Below are 19,507 nucleotides of genomic sequence, written 5' to 3'. Positions count from 1 at the left end.
TAGTCCCTATGCTCAGCCTGAAGGAAAAAGCTTTCTATTCCTCTGCTGATGTTAAATAAAAAAGGCCGTCTCCAGTTTAACAGGCTGGGAGATTTTAATGGAGTGCTGAATATAAGTATCTTTGGAAGTTAGACCACCTGCCTTTAGGCAATTTGGGGCTTTCTAGTCTTATGCAACACAAGGAACAAATACCTGGCAAAACAAAAAAGAATTCAAAAAGTAGGTATGACACATACCTTTTCAGGGGGAAAATTACTTCATTCAAGTACCCACTTAGTTTCATTGCTGTATTTGAACTTCCTAGGAGTGAAATGTGGAGCCATTTATCCACAATTGGACCCTCCATTATTAGTTTATTAAATGAACTCTTTTGTGGGTGTGTTTGTGCAATTTCATTCGGACAGTTAATCAGGATTTGGAATATTTGTTCTTAGCTTCCTACAAATTGATAAGCATAACTATAGGAAAATCTGTGTAGAAATCTGTTTCCAAATGTTCGGCAGTTTCTCTTTAATTAATCCTTGCGGTATCTCAGATTTCACTTATTTCTGTTTAACAAGAAGGGGAAAATTCTGGCAGCAGCAGAAATCTTCTCATTCCCTATAGATCAGAGAAAGCCAACACTGAGGCACTCAAGTAAGCCTCTTCCAAATACATACGGTAATACATTCATTTCAGAACAGGGTAGAAGCCCTAACGCATGATTCCAACATAGGCAAAAACGTCGCTATCAAAGGATTTTAAAAAATCCTTGGGGAAACCGAGAGGAGGGAGACGGCGGCGCCGGGCCCGGCTCCCCTGCCTCCGCTGCTCGGGTGCTCGTCCGTGGGGAGCAGCGCCGGCTGCTCCATGCCCCCTCGAGGTGGCCTCCCGGGAGGTCGCGGGCGTGAAAATAAACCTTTGAAGTAGGGTCAGGGTCTCACACGGTGCCTGTGTTCCTAGTTCTCAGGCGCTGTACACGTGCATAGATGTCAGCCCTAATGCAGCAGCTTGTACCCTGGAGACAGCACGCAGTTACAAAGTCCACATTCAACCCGTAGTTACAGATTTGATCAAAGGCTTGCTACCTCAGCGGAAGGAAAACTGACATCTGGTGTTTAATCTCCCCTGTGTAATGACTCCACCTGAAAAAATAATGAAGGAAAAAGGTCTACAAGGAGCTACTGTACTTTCCAGGTAAGCAAGCCGAACATTTCTTTCGGTCCTCAAGTTCAAGTCCTAATATACAATGTGGGCTGAGAGCTACTGAAAGTGGAATGTATTCAGCATATTTTTTCAAACATCGAATGAACTTTATTTTTAAAAAGAATACTAACTTTAATTTGACTCCATTTTTTAAAAAACTGGAACATTTGACAGCCCTTCATTCAGCATATTTTATAACTGAAGTCATTCTTTGGTTTTCAGGGAAATTTGTGTGAAATTTGTCATATAGAAAAAGGTGGTTGGGTGGAGGCATCCCCTTTCAGGAACAAAGCATACAGAAATATTTGCACAAGTACAAGTAAATATCTTATATATAAAATTCGCATTTTTTATTAAATGAATTACAGTATACCCATGTTACTGAACATTCATCTATTTAAAAACTGTGAGCAGAACGATGTAGCATAGTGGTTGAGCACCTGCTTCGCATGTACGAGGTCTGGGGTTCAATCCCCAGTACCTCCTAAAAAAATAAAAATAAAAACAGTGAGTCAGGTCTATATATCGAACCAGAAGAGGTCCATAATGCACTATGGAGTGAAAAAGAATATTTCTGAACAGTATTAAACTATATGAATGTTTTTGAAAAACTAACAGAGAGGGTGTGGTTGCATAGATGTATTAGAAGTTCTCAGAGGATAAATAAGAACAGATGGGAATGGAGGAACTTCCACTCTTTTGTATTTGTATTTGTACAATGGTAATGTATTACTTTTGTAATTTAAACATGTTTTATTAAAAAAAAATTAATTTACTCTCACTTGCTTTTTTGTCTCCATTCTATTTAGAATGCTTTCTGCCTCCTGTCTTTTCCCTGATCAACTTTTTCTTACCTTTTACCGTTCTCATTTATTTCTATTTTCTTCTAGCATACATTGCAAATTACTATATATATTTTTTCTTAGATCATGGAGAGTTCTATGTAAATAAACTCACTACTCTTAAGTTAAAAAAAAAGTACATGGACGTGTTTTTGCTTGCTGCTTTGATACGGCTGCTATAGGCAAGAACAAGGGCACAAATGACACTGCTGAGCTGATGAAAACAGAGGCCAGGAGCAAATATGACCCAGTTGTGGTTAGAGAAATAGACTGAGAAATAACTTTACAAAGTTCCCTGAAGGGCTAGTGCTTGCTGCACACAACTAGGGAATAATATAACATGCTGTAGGGGGAATCGGTGATCAATATGACACTCCCCAGATAGACTTAGGTATTTACAAAGAGCTACAGGGTTGACAAGTTCTGAAACCTTTAAGATGAACAATTTCCTGCAGAGAGGCAGTATAGATTCAGGGTTAAGAATCTGGGCTCCAGAGTCAGACAGACGTGCCTGGTATAAAATCTTGCTTCCACTGATGTTGGGCAAGTTACTTGACTCTTTTGTGCCCCAACTTTCCTATTTGTAAAATGAAATAATCCTTATTTTTCATAGAGTTGTTTTGGGGACAGAATATAGATAATGCTAATATGGCACTTAATAAGTATTTAATAGTATGTATCAATAAATGGTGTCTTTAATTCCTCGTTATTAGCAAGGTATGCTGTGGAATGGACACCATCTAGTTCCAGAGCATTTGGTCACAGACTAAGCATATCCAAATATTGTAGTCTATTATAGACTAGCACTACTGGCTTAGAAATTGTATTTTCCAAAGAATTTTTGAAATGTTGTTTGGACTTTTCAAAGATAACCACAAAATGTTTTCCATTCTGCATGCTCTTTGATAATCCCACTTTGCCACACCTCCCATCAAGAGGTGGGGTCTTTGTTTTCTCTCCTTGAATCGGAGTGGGTCTATGACTGTTTGGGCCAGTACTGCACCTTTGGAAGTGGTACTATGTAACTTCAGAGGCTAGGCCAGAAAAGGCAACGTGGCTTTCAGCTGCTTGGCTTGAATGCTCAGGCTTGGACCCTGTCTGACTACCCTGGGGCTGCACACTGTGAAGAAACCAAGCTACCTGAAGAGGTCATATATAAAGGTGCTCTGGTTGGCAGATAAGTCTTCAAGTCATTGTAAACCCAACACAAGACCCAGGAGTGAACAAGCCTTCAGATGATTCCAGCCTTAGCCATTGAGTTACCCCCAGCCTTAGAATCTCCCCAACACCCCAGATACCACAGGGTCTAGTCCAAATTCCTGACCAATACAATCTTTGAACATAATAAAATGGTTGTCATAAACCACTCATTTTGGGGTAATTTGTTATATGGCAAAGGTAACTGATACCAAAGTTCTTCCTAATTTGGCCACTTCCCCCATCTATGGATTTTCTAACTTCTCTTAATCAATTTAATCAGCCTATTTAACAAGACACTATGCTAGCTATACCAGAAATAAGCCAATCTAGCCAGCCAGAAAATATACACAAGGTAAAAGAACATCATAGGAATCATATGATAAGAGCTGCATAACACAGAGTAATCCAGACATGACCTTGATATAAACGCGAAAGAATAGGACTTCACTTTGGGCTGATGAAATCTGGGAAGGTAAATAAGAGACTTACCCAGGGACTTTAATGATAGTTGGGACTTGGATAAATAGAAAAAGGAGAAGAGAGAATTCCTGGCAAAAACATGAAAAAATATCATGGAAAAAACAAGATTTGTGCATTGCATCTTTTTTTTTCTGAGGTCCTGGAGCTGGGGATTGAACCTGAGACCTTGTATGTGGGAAGCCAGTACTCAACCACTGAGCCACATCAGATCCCCTGAGTTGGTTTTTCCATTTCTTTGCTTCTTGTTGTTTGTTTTTGTTTTTGTTTTTAGAAAGCACTGGGGACTGAACTTGGGACCTCCCGTGTGGAAAGCAAATGCTCCACCACTTGAGCCACATGCACTCTCTGTGCATTGTATCTAAAATTAGTTTATCAGGGTCTTATTTATTTCACTTGCAAGATAATATTTACAAGGAGGGATGCTTTTATATATGTTCTTAATTCTAAGATAATTTAACACTTTATATAGGTTGAATTAACTAGAAATATACCAGAGATGCATTGGTGGCTTAATTTCCACAAGATTGATGAGAAAAACCTGCCTCCTATGAAAAACATAATCTACAACTTTATTAAAATACATTTCTTATAACAGATATTCAGTCTCAAAGTTACACATCAATAGTCCTTAGAACTAAGTCAAATCACATAATATAACAGGGAACCTCTTTGCCTTTTTAGGAAATATTTAGATAGATATTCAAATGTTGATGACAAACTATTGAACAGATAAGAATATAGGTTAAATTTTATGGTAACTAATATATAAATATTCACTAAACATCTTCACTTTCTAAAAAAGAAATCGCTAAACCAGACGTTTGCATTCTCAAAGCCCCCATGACATCTTTTCATTAAGTACCATTGAAATGTATGACTCCTTATTTTAACTGTAATTTTAAATTTTAGAATATGAGGTTTTCCTACATCTTCTTAAGCATGATTAGTAGCTGGAGTGTACCACTTTTTAAGTAGCTAACTTTCCTGTTAAACAGCTCAATTCCTCCTTTTGATTACATTGGGTCCACCTGGTCTTACCTTAAATTCTATCCTTTGATCTTAGTCTTACCTTTGAATAGCACAGGATAACTTAACTATCTCTCCCACGTCACATGTTCAATTCTTGAAGGCAGTACCTGTACAACCTCTTTGTTTCTCATTATGACCATCTTTCCTGACTCATTTTCAGAGTCTCTTTTTTAAAAAGCGTTGCCCAGGAAAATTTTAATGTAATAGCTTTTGGGGGAAATGCCTTGAATATCAGCCAACAAATTTTGAACTTGATCTGAGTCTAAACATTGGGAATTAAGAATTTGTTGTGTGTTCTTTTGTTGTTGTTATGCAAAGGCATTGTGACTTTAACATCATTCCAGCTTGGATATTTGCGGGACATTTTTTGGCTGGAAGGAGTTACCTAGCTCCTCCTTAATCCAGACCTTTTTACTTCAGGTAACAGTCTCCAAAGTGTATTCAAGAAACAGGCCATTCTGGCTCTGTCAATTGACAGGCTGAGATATGCCTGCAGTGTTATCAAAGTCATTGGCTATTACAATATTGTAGCCACCAGCCACATAAGACCATTTGAAGTTGAATTTAAATTAATTAAATTTAAAATTCCATTGCTCAGTTGCAGTAGCCCCATTTAAGAATTCAACAGCTACATGTGGCTAGTGACAAACTATTGGAAAGCACAGACAGAGATCCTTTCCATCATTTCAGAAAGTTCTATTGGGCAATGATAGTCTTGAAATTTTTTCTTGCCACTTAGATGAAAGTGGGAAACATGTAAGAATTTCTGAACACTTAAAATGGAAAAGAATATAATAAAATGGATATAGACATAGGTATTTGAAGCATTGCCTATTTTGTTATTTTTATGTAATGCCTAGTCCAGTGTTTTACAAGAAAGACATAGTGATTAAGAATTTAGGCTTTGGAGACAGATTGCCAGAGTTCAGGTCCTGTCTTTATCATTTCCTAGCTGTGTGACCTTAAGCAAGTTATTTTAGGTCTTGGGCCTTAATTTTCTTAATTGTAAAATAGGTTTAATCAGTTTCTTAAGGAGGTTGTTAAGCTCAAATGAGATAATGCTTGTAAAAGCACTTAGCACAATATCTAACACATAATACTTTCAATATAAACATAAGGCATTATTGTTATTATTATCTATAAAATATACTTTTTGGCTCCAAAGTACTAGTCACAGAATGTGCACATAAACATGATTCACCACTTCATTAAATGAATTGGACTTGTTAGAAAACTTGCAGAAAGCAACTTTATTCTTTCCTATTCCTATCTTTTAAACCCATTTTGCTGAGTCATCCTTCCCTTCCATTGGGTGAAATTTCAAGCAGATCTTGTAGCTTTTCAAGTCATATTAAGTCTCTTTTACAGGTAGTAAAATAGTCTGGTACAGTTCAATATACAAGATTTAATCTCTCATCTCATTCAACATGTATCTCCTCCCTATCTCAAGTCTGGCTAAAACTTTGTCATGAAAAAGGTGGGCTTGAGTATTCCTTTTTACTTTCTTCCCAGTATGTGCACTTCCTTATTTACTAGACTGCCTCTGGAAATTCGGGGGGGAGGGGAGAGGTGCATGGGAAAAATATAGACATTGTAAAGGTCTTACCTGGCTCTCTCGGCTCTCCACCACCTCGCTGTGACAGAAATACCAGTACGGACTCATGGTAAGATTTATGAATTATTAGGAGAGCCCCATAGCTATGGCTCACCCATCTGCAGGTCCCTGACCCAAGTGTTGCCTCCTCCAATTAGTCATTTTCAGTTTTTCCCCTTAACTTCTGGCTTCCAGTGGTCCATGCACCTCAAATTCTCTCTGTGAATGTCATGTAAGCCCACCTGGGCTTCTTATTTAGGGACCCTAGAAAGATGATTAAAGCTCAGCTCCCTTTCATGGAATCCATTATTTGGTCTTCAGAAGGCAATCCTACACCAGCTATTGTTGCGTGTACATTTAACTTCTACTGTAGTCCTCTTTGCACTCTCTTCTTGCTGTCATGTGTTTTGAATCAGGCTCTCATGTTTGAATTTTGTCAGGTATGAGTCAGATACAACAACTTATGCCACCTCTACCTTCTAGGAGACACAAGGGCACCTCTCCAGTTGGGTCTCTGAAGCACCCCTTCATTTGGTTGGGTTGGTGAGAAGCAGAAGTACTTCCTTTCCCTATCCCATTGTGTGTAAGGCATATGCATAGCCCACAACAAGTCTCTCCAAGGAAATATTCACCACTCACATTCTTAAAGTAGAGATGATGAGCCAAAATCCACATTTTGGGTGGCAGGCTCATACATCAAGCTTTAGTGTATTCACTCTGAAATTATGGTCTCTGCCCAAATGGTTTTGGCCTAATTAGACTCAGTTTTTAGGCCTCTGGTAGAATTTTAAAACAATAGGTAGAATTTAACATTTTGTTGCTACTGCTCTCATAGAACTTGTCAAGTTGATATTTAGGTGAACAAAGTAAAAAGCAGTCAATTGTTAGGAATTCAGGAGTCATCACAGTATGCTCAACATATGTTTTAAAAGGGTCGTAGACATTGCATTGTGGTAAGTGGAAGGCTAGAGGGTTTCTTCATGAACTAAAGACATTTTCATGTTTGTAGCTTCTTCTGTGGAAACCTGTCTTTTTAAGACACTGCCCCAGGATTCTGGCTTTTCATTTCCAGGATTGTCTGGACATTGATCTCTGTTTCACTGATCACACTGGATAGTGAAAGAAATATTGGTCTAATGACAAATAAAACTGACCGTTTCCTTGGATATAATATAGCCTTGTGGGAAAAGGTTAAGTTTAATTTTCACAAAGGGGAAGCTGTAGCTGGCTCTGCTCTTCCAGGAGGGAGGGTAGGGGTTCCAGGGGCTTTGGCGCACCAAGAATTTGAAAAGTGGCACCAAAGTGAGGGAGAGCCAATGGTGAGTGCTGGGGGTGGGGCCAATAGTGAAAGCGGAGCCCAATTTGAAAAGGGCTCCAGGGGTGAAACCTACACTCAGCCCGCCCAGCCCCAGTGTAGGGAGCGCCCAGGAGCTGGGAATCAGAGCTGGAACCACCCATGTAAGTTAGTTAGATCTGTCAGATAGGCTGTAACACCTGAGGTACCCAATCAATGGGGAACAGGGGAGGGACCTGGGGTTTATAACCTAAACCTAGGGTTAGGTTATAAACATCACTGTTTCTTGTTGTTTGGCTCCTGGCCATTTTATCCAGGTCCAGCGCCCGTTCTTGCAAAATCTTTAATAAAAAATTCTTTTCTCCTCCACAATCAGGTGAGCTTTTGTTTTCTTATAGGTGCAGCTTACTTTCTAACAGCCTTTGAATTTCTGTCTTTCTGTTAGATTGTACTCATTCCCTGTCTGTGAGGTAGCCCATGTCCCACTGTCCACCATCAACTATATTTTCACTCCTCTCATTCTTCAGAGATACAGCTGAGGAGTTAGGTACCATCCAAATTAATGTCCTTTCTCTTCACTGGTATGATTACCATCTGATTCTTCATCTGCTTTTCTACCCTCCTGACTAACTGGAAACACTCAGAGTTGGGCTATAAGATGGAAGCATTTACCTATAATTATTTGAAAACCAAATACAAAGAGATTGATTCATGATTTAGTCAGGAAGACTTTTGGAAATGATGATGATGAGCATATTGCTATTGAGAAAGCAAGTTCAGAACATTCCTGAAATTTAGAAGCAATTGTTTGTATTTTCCCCAAAACAAATAACTAGCTTTCCTTGTACATATAGACAAGGCTATCCTTTATGTATGAGTTGAGGGGCAGCTGTCTAGATCATTGAAGTCAGTGATGTTACCCCCTTGGTTTATCTCCTCCATCTGTTGGGTTATGCCAAAAATGCCACTATTAAAACTTTATTCTTAGGGTTTTTACTAAAATGTGAAGTTCTCAGGGTTTCTGTGTTCTCACCATTAAAGTGGTCATATTGGAAAAGATGATGTATAAAAGTTTTAATTCTGAAGTGCAATCTTGGGAATGTTTTAAGCTATACTCAGTTAAAACCATTCATCCATATATGTTATTGAATAAATACAATTACATCTTAATGCAAATACATTGTACATCATTTCTGCAATGGTTAGTTTTACCTGTCAACTTGGCTAGGCTGTGGTACCCAGTTACTTAATCAACCACTAATCTGGGAGTTGCTGTGAAGTTATTTTACTGATGTGGTTAACGTCTATAGTCAGTTGACTTAAGAAGATTACCCTTGAAAATATGGGTCACCTTCATTCAGTCAGTTGAAGTCCTTAAGGGCAAAAACTGAGATTTCCTGAAGAAGAAGAAAGTGTGCCTCAAGGCTGCAGCATATCACTCTTGTCTAAATTTCTAGTCTCCTTGCCTGCCTTATGGATTATGGACTCAAGACTGCTACATGAACTCTTGCCTGAATTTCCACCCTGCTTTCCTGCCCTACAGATTTTGGACTTACTAGCCCCAACAAATGCATGAGCCTAGTCCTTGAAACAAATCTCACACATGCATCAAAATGGCTCTATTTATCTGGAGAATCTTGACTGATATACTTGCTTAAAAACAGACTTTATTAAAGAAGAGGGGAGAGAGTCTATGAATACACTAGCACCAAAAGGGGCTTGAGACTAAGGACAAGAAAGACAGACTTTACCAACTTTTTAGTTTTACCTCTGACTGCTCCTACTCAGGGAATGTTGAAGAATTATTTAAAAACAAATCAATTTTATTGATACATATTAATAAAACATACAGTTTACCCAAAATGTACAATCAATGGTATTTGGTATAATTATATAGTTGTGCATTCATCACTTCAATCATTAATAAAGCATTTTCATTATTTCAATAACAATAACCAAAAAAAAAAAACAAACAAGAAAATTCCTTACCTCTCAATCTCTCTGTTTCCCTAATGTCCATAGGTGCTATTTCTGGCTATTCTTCCACAATTATTTATTTGTTTATTAAGTAGTTTTATTGTTTTATTGGTATTCACATACCACATGATCTGTCCAAAGTTTATAATCAATGACTTTTAGTATAATCGCAATGTTATATATATTCATCACCTCAAAAATTTTAGAACAATTTAATTATTCCAAGAAGAAAGACTCCAAACCCCTTAGCATCCCTTCCTGCATAACCACTACTCTAATTTCATCTTTATAAATTGATTTATATTTACACTTTATATAAGTGGAATCATACAATATTTAGTATTCTGTTTCTGGTGTCCTTCACTAAGTATAACGTGGGGTTTTTGTGGGGGTTTTTTGGCCTGATTTTAACATTTTGTACTATTAATCTACATTTGTTCAGCTTCAAAGAACAATGGCCTTAAATATGCAATTTTACCCATATTCATATTTCACCTAAATTTATATTTCACATAATATATTTAGTTCATAATAGGGCAGTCATACAGTATTTGTCTTTTTGTGTCTGGCTTGCTTCACTCAACATAATGTCCTCCAGGTTCATCCACATTGTCATATGTTCCATGACTTCATTTCTTCTTATTGATGCATAATATTCCATTGTGTGTGTATGCCATAATTTGTTTATCCATTCATCAGTTGATGGACACCTGGGTTGTCGCCAACTTTTGGCTATTGTGAATAGTGCTACTATGAACATCTGTGTGCTGATGTCTATTAATGTCACTGCTTTCAGTTCTTCTGGGCATATACCTAACCATGGTGTTGCAGGGTGCCATGGCAAGTCTATATTCAACTTCCTTAGGAACTGCCAAACAGTCCTCCACAGTGGCTGTACCATCTTACATTCCCACTAACAGCAAATAAGCATTCTTATCTCTCCACATCCTCTCCAACATTACCAGTTTTCTAACTTTTTAATAACAGCTAGTCTAATAGGTGTAAAAAGATATCTCATTGTAGTTTTGATTTGCATTTCCCTAATCGCTAGTGATGTTGAACATTTTTTCATGTTGCTTCACCATTTGTCTTTCTTCTTTGGATAGTTGTCTTTCTAAGTCTTTTGCCCATTTTTAAATCAGATAGTTTTTCTTTTTATTGTTCAGTAGCATGATCTCCTTATATATCATGCATATTAAACCCTTATCAGACATGTGATTGCCAAATATTTTCTCCCATTGAGTTGGCTGCCTTTTCACCCTTTTGACAAAGTTGTTTGAGGTGTAAAAGTTTAGAATCTGTTTTTTCTTTTGTTGCTCATGCTTTAGATGTAAGGTTTAAGAAACTACCACCTATCACAAGATCTTGAAGATGCTTTCCAATATTCTCTTCTAGGAGTTTTATGGTTGTTGTTTTTATATTTAGATCCTTGATCCAATTTTAGTTAATTTTTGTGTAAGGTGTGAGGTAGGGGTCTTGTTTCTTTCTTTTGGATATAGCTATCCAGTCTTCCCAGCACCATTTGTTGAATAGGTTGTTCTAGCCCAATTGGGTGGGTTTAACAGACTTGTCAAGAATCACTTGACTGTAGATGTGAGAGTCAATTTCTGAGATCTCAATGTGGTTCCACTGGTCAATCTGTCTGTCCTTATACCAGTATCATGCTGTTGTTGTTTTTTTAACCACTGTAGCTATGTGATATGCTTCGAAGTCAGGAAGTGAGAATCTGCCAATTTCATTTTTCCTTTTTAAGACATTTTTGGCTATTTGGGGCCCCTTATCCTTAGAAATAAATTTGATTATTGACTTTTCAATTTCTGCAAAAAAGGCTGTGGGGATTTTTGTTGGGATTGTGTTGACTCTGTAAGTTAGTTTGGGTAGAATTGGCATCTTAACAATATTTAGTCTTCCAGTCCATGAGCACAGAATGTCCTTCCATTTATTTAAATCTTCTATGGTTAGTTTTAGCAATATTTTGTAGTTTTCTGAATACAGGTCCTTTTTATCCTTGGTTAATTTTATTCCTAAATATTTTATTGTTTTTGTCACTATTATAAGTGAAATTTTTTTTCCTGATTTCCTCCTCAGAATGCACATCAGTAGTGTATAGAAACATTATTGATTTTTGCATATTAATCTTGTATCCTGCCACTTTGCTGAACTTGTCTATTAATTCTAGTAGCTTTGTTGTGGATTTTTCAGGATTTTCTAGATACAGGATCATGTCGTCAGCTAATAGTGAAAGTTTTACTTCTTCCTTTCCTATTTGGGTGCCTTTTATTTCTTTGTCTAGCCTAATTGCTCTAGCTAGAACTTTTAGCATAATATTAAATAATAATTGTGACCATGGGCATCCCTGTCTTATTTCTGATCTCAGCAAGAAAGTTTTCAGTTTTTCACTATCAAGTACAATGTTAGCTGTAGGTTTTTCATATATGCAGCTTATCATATTGAGAAAGCTTCATTCTATTCCTATCTTTTGGAGTGTTTTTATCAAGAAAGGGTGTTGTATTTTGAATACAATATTTTGAATACCTTTTCTGCATCAATTGAGAGGATCATGTGATTTTTCTTCTTCAGTTTATCAATGTGGTTTACTATATGAATTGATTTTCTTGTGTTGAACCACCCTCGCATACCTGTGATAAAACCCACTCGGTGGTGTATAATTCTTTTAATGTGCTTTTGGATTCTGTTTGCAAGTATTTTGTTGAGGATTTTTGCGTCTATATTCATTAGAGATATTGGTCTGTAATTTTCTTTTTTCACAGTATCTTTATCTGGTTTTTATATTGGAGAGTTTTGGGCTTCATCGAATGAGCTTGGTAAAATTCTTTCCTGTTCAATTTTTTGGAAGAGCTTGCACAAGATTGGTATTAGGTCATCTTTGAATGATTCATAGAATTCATCTGTGAAGTCATCTGGTCCTGGGCTTTTCATCTTGGAGAGGTTTTGGACGACTGTTTCAATTTCTTCATTGGTTTGTTAAGGTCTTCTATTTTTTCTAGAGTATTATAGGTAGTTTGTGTGTTTCTAGGAATTTGTCCATCTCATCTACATTGTCTAGTTTTTTGGCATACAGTTGTTCATAGTATCCTCTTATGAGCTCTCTTAATTCTGTGGGGTCAGTACTAATGTACTCCCTCTCATTTCTGATTTTATTTATTTGTGTCTTCTCTCTTTTTTCTTTGTTAGTCTAGCTAAGGGTTTGTTGATTTTTTGATCTTCTCAAAGAACCAACTTTTAGCTTTGTTGATTGTCCCTATTGTTTTTTGTTTTTGTTTTTTTCTTGATGTCATTTATTTCTGCTCTGATCTTTACTCTTTCTTTCCTTTGGCTTGGTTTGGGATTAGTTTGCTGTTCTTTTTCTAGTTCCTGCAGGTGTGCAGTTAGGGCTTCAATTTTAGCTTTCTTCCTTTTTAATGTAAGCATTGAGAGTTATAAATTTCCTCTCAGTACTGCCTTTGAGATATCCCATAGGTTTTGATATATTGTGTTCTCATTTTTTTTTAAAAGCGTATGTTCCTTTTTTAAATTTAATTAAATTAATTAATTAATTTATTTATTTCTCTCTCCTTCCCCCCTACCCCAATTGTCTGTTCTCTATGTCTATTTGCTGCGTCTTCTTTGTCCACTTCTGTTGTTGTCAGCGGCATGGGAATCTGTGTTTCTTTTTGTTGTATCATCTTGTTGTGTCAGCTCTCCGTGTGTGCAGCACCATTTCTGGGCAGGCTGCACTTTCTTTTGCGCTGGGCAGCTCTCCTTACAGGAGTGCACTCCTTGCACGTGGGGCTCCCCTACATGGGGGACACACCTGTGTGGCAGGGCATTCCTTGTGTGCATCAGCACTGTGCGTGGACCAGCTCCACACGGGTCAAGGAGGCCCGGGGTTTGAACCGTGGACCTCCCATGTGGTAGACGGACGCCCTAACCACTGGGCCAAGTCCGCCAAGTCTGTGTTCTCATTTTTGTACATCTCAAGATATTTGCTGAATTCTCTTGCAATTTCTTCTTTGACCCACTGATTATTTAAGAGTGTGTTGTTTAATCTCCCTGTTTATGAATATTCCCTTTTTCCATCCATTACTGATTTCTAGCTTCATGCTGTCATGATCAGTGAAAATGTTTTGTATAATTTCAGTCTTTTTAGATTTATTGAGACTTGTCTTATGTACCAACATGTGGTCTATCTTGGAGAAGGATCCATGAGCACTTGAAGAGAATGTATATCCTGCTGTTTTGAGGTACCATGCTCTATAGATGTCTGTTAGGTCTAGTTCATTTATCATATTATTCAAGCTCCCTGTTTCTTTAATTATCCTCTGTCCAGATATTCTGTCCAATACTGAGAGTGATGTATTGAGGTCTCCAACTGTTATTGTAGAGACCTCTATTTCTTCCTTCAGCCTTGCCAGTGTGCCTCATGTATTTGAGGCACTGAAGTTCGGTGCATAAATATTTAATATAGTTATTTCTTCTTGGTAAATTGCCCCTTTTATCAATATATACTGACCTTCTCTTGCTTGAAAGGTCCTGTTGTTAAGCAACTCTCAGAGAGGGCCATAGACACCAGTTTGACCTGGATTCGAGTTTTGGCTCTGCCACTCAGTGTGTACAAATTCAGGCAGCTTTCTATGTTTTTTATTTCTTCATCTATAAAACTGGACTGTATTAGGGTTCTCCAGGGAAACAAAAATGACAGGAGATAAATTTGTTGTATTATATTGTAATATATTTTTATTATGTAATATTAAATATATTATAAGATTTAATATAGGAATTGGCTGACCATGGGGGATTGGCAAGTCTAAATTCCATAAAAGTTTTGATAAATTCCTCAGGAGAAGATGGCTGGCTAAAATAGAGACAGAAATTCTTCTGACTGCTGAAATCATCAGTTCTCCTTTTCATGCCTTTAACTGACTGGAGGAGACTCCTCTTGTTGCTGAAGGCAGTATCCTTTATTGATTGTAGATGTAATCAGTCATAGATGCAATCAACTTGGTATTTCAAATCCATGAAATACTCTCACAGTAATAATCAGGCCAGTGCTTGCCTGATGAAACCACTGGGTACCATAATCTAGCTAAATTGATAGATGAATTTAACCATGACAGGGACTAGTGCACAAAGTGTGTGTGATAATTAGTAGAGTTTAATGCATATACTCTATAGCCTATAGAAGCAGTGTGCAAATGTATAGTTTCAGTAGTTTAGATGGAGATAATGAAGTGAAGCAATTGATATATTCCCCCTTTTTAGTGCAATGACACATCTCATTTTTTATATCTCGACATATTAGAAAGGGTTATCACATCCTTAGCCAACCTAGATACTCAATAAATGTTTATAAATTGGTCAGAAGATTGAACAAAGTCCATGGGTAGGTTACTGCTAGAGAAAGACCTAATTCTACTCCAGCAATTCAATAAATATATCCAGGCAGCTTATTTTGGTAAGACACTATGGTAGGTGCTAGAAGAAGAGAGGTGGTCTCTATGTCTTTAGCCTTTACAGAGGAGCTAGTCCAGAAATTGTCTTTCCAGAGCTGAGACTCTAAGTTTTTAATCTCAAAATCTACTTAGTTCTAGTGTGTTGTTACCTTCTGGTGCTTTGCTAATCAAATATATAAATTGTATGGAGCAGTGTTATGGCTTATCAGTCATGGACATCCAGGTGCATCCAATTGGCATTAGACTCTTGACTAACAGCACATAATGGAACGCTGTGCAAACTGCAACCCAACTCAAGGTGCAAAAGATAAATTTAAGCTTTTAAAACGAAAACTAACTATGCAGGCTTTCTAGAGAGAAAAGTATTTAGGACCTAGCTCACTGTCATCCCAAAAATGAATCCAGCCATTTGCTTAGTGCTCTGGTCTCCATTGTCTCTCCTTGGCATTTGCCTCGCATGTTTCTTCTCTGATGTGCAAACCAAGCAGTAATAACATAGTATTGATCTCAATCTTTTCTATACCCTTAGGAGAGGACCCTTTCACATGCACTTACTGTTTTTGCAAACCTCCAATTTCAATGCTTTGACATTTCTGTAAAAGTAAATGCTACAGTTGGAATTATGTTAATGGATTTCAAGATCTAAATGTTTAATATTCTGGCTATATGAGAATATTATATTACTTTTTAAAAAATCTTCATATAATGGTGTAAATTTCTTTACCTTTTTCTTTTTGGTGAAGTTAATTAAATTCTCATATAATTAACAAAGTCTAATTCTGAGAGTGGCATTTTTTGATGCCTGTTCTATATTGCTGAGAGACAGTCCTACATAGTAATCAAGAATGTGAACGCTGGGGTTACCCCACTTGGGTTTCCATGACTTTACCACTGATTAGTGATATGATTTCATCAGTAAGATGGGGAAAATGATAGTACTTACTTACTTCCCAGACTTCATTCGTTCAACAAATACTACTGAATGACTTTTATATATCAGACAATTTGCTAACCACCCAGAATACAAAAGTTAGTAACGTAACATAGTAACTACCCTCCTGGAACTTACATTCTTGAATGAGAATGTTTTCTCTTGATTATCAGTCTGTTCTGCTTTAGTCTATTTTTAGTAGTCAGTTTAAATTTGCTGAATTATTTGGACTATGGGAATTGATAACAGATTACAGTGATTGGGATGAATGGATATGAGTATACTAATTTATTGCTTTATTATGAAGTGGGTTTTGTGGAATACTGTATAAAAATTGACGTTAAAGAGGATAGAAAGTGAGATTTTAAATGAAAGTTGTGGATTAGAGAGTAGGTAAATGTAAGAAAAGAAGATTTGTATTGGATATTACTATAAATGTGGTAAATTTTAAATTCAATAAATAGGGAAATTATGAGGAAACCATTCAAGAAATTTGAGGTTTATGCTGCCATGGCAAAAATGGTAAGCGAAAAGTCTTTTAACTTTGGCAGGCCAAAATTAGAAGAGAATAGCAGGGAAGTGGATGTGGCTCAAGCAATTGAGCCTCCAACCATTTAGGAGGTCCAGGGTTTGATACTCAGGGCCTCCTGGTGAAGGCAAGCTGGCCCGTGTGGTGAGGTAGCCCACACAGTGTACTGGCCCACGCAGAGTGCTGCCCTGCACAGAGGGCTGCCCCGCGCAGGAGTGCTGCCCTGCGCAGAAGTGCTGCCCTGCACAGGAATGCTGGCCCATGCGTGAGCTGACGCAGCAAGATGATACAACTAAAAGGAGGCACAGAGGAGAGATAATAAGAGACACAGAAGACCAAGGGAGCCGAAGTGGTGCAAGAGAACGATCACCTCTCTCACACTCCAGAAGGTTCCAGGATCAGTTCCCAGAGCCAACTAATGAGAAAATAAGCAGACACAGAAGAACACATAATGAATGGACACAACACAAACAATTGAGGGAGGGGGGAGAAATAAATAAATCTTTAAGAAAAACTATATATGAAAAAAGAAGAGAATAGCAGTTGTCAGTATCACAGAGAGTCTAAAAGTAAGGCTTCTTTTTAAAAAAAAAAACAGTGCTTTTGGAAAAAAAGCAATATAAATAAGTGCTTGAAGAAAGGAAGAGATTTCTAAAAGTAAACTTTTCATGAAATCAGCTGCTTAATAAATTGAAAAAATAAAGAATGTTCATGAATACTTTTAAGTGTATAGCCCAGTGAATTAGACTACATTTCAGATTTTAAAATTTCTCTCCTATCTCTCTTTTCCCACACCTGGTCTCCATCAAATAAAATTAAATGCTATAAAGCTAGTCTCTGAACCATTTAGATATTTTATAATTTATTAAGTAATACAAAATTTAAGATATAGGGCTCTGTTATTTTTAAAAATCAATTTATAGTCCCTAAAGAGACATTCAAAATAGCCAATGTGAATTTTATTGTAAAATTAAGTAATTTAAAATGATTAAAGGAACATATTATTTAAAAATATTCCAAAATGAGTTCTATTAATTTTAAGCAAATACATTTATGCTTTACATATCCAAACTTGAGAGAAATAAACCACTAAATTCTTTTGGACATTAATTGGAAAATTGTGAATGTAAATTGTAAGTACTATGCTTGAAGAGTCCTTTTTTTTCCTAGAATCATTCTGCCTCTCTCTCATCCTTATGGAACTGTTCTGATAGAAAAGATCCAAGCAATTTCAAACCCTCAGGAGACCTCAGGGCTACTCCTGCCTTGCCCAGACATGCATGCTTCACTAATTAAGCTCCTTCTGGAGAAGGGAAAGGGGTTCAGCCTCCCAAATATCACTTACAAACCCTAGTTTCAATGGTGGTCTCTGCCAAGTCCCTTTAATTCCCTAGGCTGCTTAAATATCGTCAGACAAACAAACAAACAAAATCAAATTGTGACACTGAATTGTAAACAGATTTTAGCTGGGAAGGGATGGCGACATGATTGCTGAAGTTAGTGTTATAGTGTTAGGTATGTGGTATGTGTAATAAGATATGCTCAGGGCACACATGGCTCTTCTGTCCTTCTTTTTGAACCTATAATTAGTACTAGAGTTGGTAGGTGTACATCCAAGGGACTTAAATCTTTGGGCTGTACATGTGCCAGCTGGGCCCTGAATCCCAATGGAGTTGCAACACCTACTCTCCAGTTCATTGTTGTCACCCAGGACAACAAACATGGAGGTAATGATGGACACTACCATACCAAGGAACCAAGAGAGTCTACAACTGCAAGCCAAAGAGTCTCATCCACCAGCCCTATGGGATTGCAGCCCCTTCTCAATTAGAGGTGGAGTGGACATCACTGTCCCACAATCCTCAGGATTGAGAATGAACTATGGACTAAAGTAGACTTACTGGTATTCTACTATAGACTTACGTGGTTATAGCAATGGAAGAAATTATATCATTGATATGGAGGCAATGGCCAAGGAGGTTCTGGGGGCAGGGAAAGGAAAAAACAGTTGTAATACGGGGCATTTTTGGAACTTGGGAATAGTCCTGAATGACATTGCAACGACAGACACAGGCCATTATAAATCTTGCCATAACCTACAGAACTGGGTGGGAGAGAGTATAAACTACAATGTAAACTTTAATCCATGCTTAGTGGCAATGCTCCAAAATGTGTTCATCAACTACAATGAATGTACCACACTAATTAAGGATGTTGTTAATGTGGGAAAATGTGGGAGGTGTCGGGAGCGGAGCATATGGGAATCCTCTATGTTTTTTATGTGACATTTGTATCATCTAAGTGTCTTGAAAAAATTAATAAAATAAAATAATTTTTTAAAAGATATATCCAGGGCAAAATTGAGAGAGGTAAGATAAAAAACACTATTTGTTGATTTCTGAATGCCTGGGGGAAGCTTGATATATATGTTATTTTGGAAATTTAAATAGTTTTAAAATATACTTACAGAGATCTCAATAAACTTTTAGAACTAGGTGAGGAAGATGGTAAACTTGTGCTACTCTGTAAAAAAATATGTGAAAGATGAAGAAATGAGCCATATCCTTCTGGGTGAGCAGAAGGATATTGAAGCACCATGAGAACCTCTACAAAGAATTTTGTAACTAACAGATATTATGTAGAGAGAACCTCCAGTGAAGATTAATTTCAAGATGTTCTTGAATGGATTTTCCAAGTGATTGCATGCTGGTAGATGTTCAAGTGAAAATTGTCTATTTGAGTGCCATTTCAGCTACCTTTGATGAAATTACAAGCAAATGCTGTGTACAAATTAGACATAAATACATATTTTTCAGCCATATGGCCTATATCCAAACCCTGATGAATAAACGAGAATATTCAAGCAAGTGACATTTTGAGGGGTGGGGAAAGGTTGTATTAATTATTTCTATACTGGAAACAAATGAAGACATTCGCTGAAATAATTCCATAGTAAAAATGCATAGAATCCTTTACATATTGTGTTCATCTCT

General features: G+C 37.2%; 1 long non-coding RNA gene across 2 annotated transcripts in view; it reads left to right on the top strand.

Moving 5' to 3' along the window:
• LOC139440164 (uncharacterized) overlaps positions 1-19,507 on the top strand; it is a 192,237-nt gene that overhangs the window by 138,948 nt on the left and 33,782 nt on the right. For both annotated transcript variants that reach the window (XR_011650272.1, XR_011650273.1), the window contains one exon: positions 943-1,176. This is a non-coding gene — a long non-coding RNA (uncharacterized lncRNA). The remainder of the gene's footprint in view (positions 1-942; positions 1,177-19,507) is intronic.

Source organism: Dasypus novemcinctus, chromosome 12 (assembly GCF_030445035.2).
Source record: "Dasypus novemcinctus isolate mDasNov1 chromosome 12, mDasNov1.1.hap2, whole genome shotgun sequence".
NCBI lineage: Eukaryota > Metazoa > Chordata > Mammalia > Cingulata > Dasypodidae > Dasypus > Dasypus novemcinctus.
This window is presented reverse-complemented; position numbering and strand designations above follow the sequence as displayed.